Source organism: Otolemur garnettii, unplaced genomic scaffold, assembly GCF_000181295.1.
Source record: "Otolemur garnettii isolate 467f Iridium unplaced genomic scaffold, OtoGar3 scaffold00007, whole genome shotgun sequence".
NCBI lineage: Eukaryota > Metazoa > Chordata > Mammalia > Primates > Galagidae > Otolemur > Otolemur garnettii.
This window is the reverse complement of record NW_003852402.1, coordinates 40,311,457-40,315,218: the sequence shown is the minus strand read 5'-3', so window position 1 is coordinate 40,315,218 and position 3,762 is coordinate 40,311,457.

Sequence of the window (3,762 nt, the reverse complement as noted above, 5' to 3'; positions counted from 1 at the left end):
TCTCCGCAGGCCAAGTGGGAACAGTGCTGCCATCAGTGTTTGCCAAGAGCAATTGCCAAAGAGAGTATTATAGCAGGCATGTTATTAAGGTGAGGCTGCGTGCAGCCCAGCTGACTCTTTGGCTATTGACAAATTGTAGTTTAAATTACTCAGGGGCAAAAGGGAAACTTTTGTCAGCAGTTTTGAATAGAGGAAAAAGTGTTGTCTCTAGAGAAATTGGAATTTAAAGCATGCTGCTTTCTCCTTTTGGAGCTGGTCCTGGTAGTTGTGTGCATTTTGGTTCTCTTCTAGCTGGGTGAATGACACTCTGCAGCACTCTAGCAAATTGGGGTGAGTCTCTTGGATCCAGTCCCGTGGTTATCACTGAGTAGCTGCAAATGCCACATTGACTACACATTTTCCCCTTGAACCAACCACACAGTAGGAATCATATCACTAGCAAGAGTCTCCCTGCATGCAGGACTTCAAAAATGTGCCCTTGGAATAGTGTGTGTGTGTACACTTAAATGATTATACCAAAGAATAAATACATTGTGATTAAGGGTAATACAGACTTTAGATCTATAATGTTTGGGTTCTAATTCTGGCTCCATGTGAGCTTGGTGAGTTACTCAATCTCTCCCTGACTCATGTTCCTCTTGTGTAAAGTGGCAACAGTAGTAATTACTTACTGTAAGAATTGAATAAGTTAATATACATAAAGTACTCAAAACTGTACCCAGCATGAAAAAGTACTCAAGGACTATTAGAAACCATCAAAAAGTAACCAACCCCGAGTTATACGTCAGGCATCAATGAGAATGATAGACATGACTATGATGATAGGGCTTTTCTAAAGATCTACACAGCCTTTGAGGACTGTTTGGTTGGGGCGTTGTCTATATAAAGTGCTATCAGAATGACTTTTCCCCCTCAATTTTGACCACTGCTTTTATCTCGTTTTTGATTTACATCCTTCCTGCCAAGGGACTATTTTTTTTTTCCTCTCTGAAAAACTTGTTCCTCACAGTTAATAATCATTTAAATCACTTAAAATCACCCTCCTGATTTTGTAGTGCAGCAGTTTGTCTGTCGGCAGCCTTTTTGAAACAGTCTTACCTTAAACCTGTTTTAGGAATAACAATTGATCAGCAGAGTTTTGGTTTATTCGTACTCCATGATGTTATTTCCGTGTGCCCGTGTTCGGCTTGAACTTGCTGTTTGGTGAATTGAGGCTCTCCCTGTGTTTGTAACTTTGCTTTATGTGATGCCTTTTCTTTCCTTTTTTCTGTGGCATTTCTTACCACTAATTTTTGTCAGTCATAAAACAAAAGTCTTTAAGTGATTGTAATTTAATATTTACATTATCTTATCTTTCTGTTTGCATAAGAGCAGAGAGTGAATCTTAGATCCAGTGATAATGGCTGCCCTATATTCCGTGTGCAGCTTTAAAAGCAGCGTAAAGGGTAAATTGCACTCAGTGCAAGTTGATTGATTTTGCAACAGTTGTTTAAAGTCACTTTTCTGCATGCTTTGTTATGTATATGAGTTTTGAATCTAATATATATACATATTTTTTTCCTGGAGACAGATTCTCACTCTGTGCATAGGTAGAATGCCATGGTGTCCTGGCTCACAGCAACCTCAAACTATTGGGCTTAAGCGCTTCTCTTGTTTTGACCTCCTGAGTAGCTGGGACTACAGGCGCCTGCCATAATGCCCAGCTAGATTTTCTATTTTTAGTAGAAATGGGATCTCACTCTTGCTTAGGCTGGTCTCGAACTTGTGAGCTCAAGGGATCCTCCCGCCTCAGACTCCCAGAGTGTTAAGATTACAGGTGTGAGTTGCTGCACCCCGCCACTAATAAAGTTTTTAACATCAGTCTATCTCATTTATATAAGCTGTACAAATGAAAAGGAACTTTTCATTATGTCTCATTTTAGTCCCCATTCAGGAAAGCCTTCTTTGGTTCTATTAAACCCAGATGATCTCACAGTTAATGGGTCCTCCCTGTGATGCCTTCCCACAACATATGTGAAAAGTCCCACTTGAAAGGAGGCTTACTGAGGGGAAACATTACTTTCTGCTTATTCTGAAATTTTAGACAAGGGGTCACTATAAATATAGTACAGTTTTTATGAATATATGAAATTCAATTTCTAAAATTTTCCCTATGTTCCCAGATACTTTTTACCTAAGTATAATTCTGTGTCTTCTTGGGTATGGACTTTTTATGTCAAATCCCCTTAATTTTGCACATATTTTATTGATCTGGCAGCTTGGAATACACTTGGCTTGGTTCAGAAAGATCCTTGGTTCCTGCAGGCTTGGTTTGGATCAGACAATATACAGGCATTTCTATCTTGTATTGGGCCGCCGATTTCCCTCCTTCCAGTAGAAGACAGATATGTTTACCGAGTGGGAAGATAGCAAAGGGGTCATTCAAATTGAAATGGTTTTGTTTTATTGTTCCATTTACCTCAACATTTAGTAAGTGCCTATTCTGGGCCATGCTGAAGATGCCCAAAAATATGAGATGAAACTCTGTGTGGAGATTCAAAACAGTGAGGAAGGTATACAGGTACCACTTCTATGGTAAGTATAATGATGAGACTGCATGGGGTGTGCTGTTGATAGCTGGAGCCAAGGCCTGCAGGTAGTAGGTTGGCCAGCTGGGGAAGATCCACACATTGAATAAATCTTAAGCAGGTGAGATTTAGCTAGAAGAGGGGGGTGTGGATAGTAAGCATGAGCCTAAGAAGGTCAGAACTACAGTCGATGGGAGAAGTTTTAAATGGTTACATCAAACAGTATACGTAGGTCACCATAGGATATGGTTAGTTCTGTGATAACATTGATAAAAATTACTTTTGCAAAATCGCACAATAAAAACTCCACAGGGCTTATGGGGAAAAGGGAGTCAGGGTAGAATGTTAAAAAATTGGTCAGTAACATGGTAGCATACTTCTGCACACATGCTTTTTTGGTGTGTTTTTCTTTTCTTTTTTTTTTTTTTTTTGTTGACTACTTGGCTTGGTTCAGCAGGTGAATTTCTTTTGTTCACTGAAGTGTTTTCCAAAGATGAAGTTACATATAAGTAAAATGCAAAATTCAAATTGTTGTGCAAAAATTGTTTCCTAATATAATAATTGCATTGGAACAAACTTGTGTTTCTAAAACAAACTCTATAGCAGAATTTACTGTGTGCGGTGCTGTTGCAAGGTAACTAGGAAGGCGGGGCGTGGTGAGAAGTGGGGTGTGAGGGTAAGGATTCCATTCCCAGCTCCAGCATCTTTTGAATACTTTGCCATTGAAAAAGGTCAGTATGATTTCTCTAAGGCTGCAGAAAGTCCACTTGACCTGCCCTGAGCACAGGGTTTCCCCTGCAGTTCTGTTCAGCATTCCCCCTCACACCCCAGTTGGGGTTTACCAGCATCACAGTATCTGTTTTTGACCCTGTGGCCCCTGACCGTGCCCTGTTTGTTGTATGGGGCCTGATCTTTTCCTCTCCATCACCTTGTTGGGTCTTTTTTGCATTAATGTGGTGGCTGCTGTGACTGTAACTCAAACCCTCCTTTATTTTGAGTGGTTACCTTGCTGTCTTCTGGTTTCTCTGAAAATTGGTTACTTTTCTATTTCCTGTGTTGCTGCTGGTTTGTTTAAATGTAAGAGGTCATGCTTTCTTGAGAATTTATCCTTCACTGCTCACTGCTCGAATCTGTGCTTAGCCCTTAAAATTAAGTGGACCTGAGGGGAATTAGGGATTCTTTTAGATCACTTAGC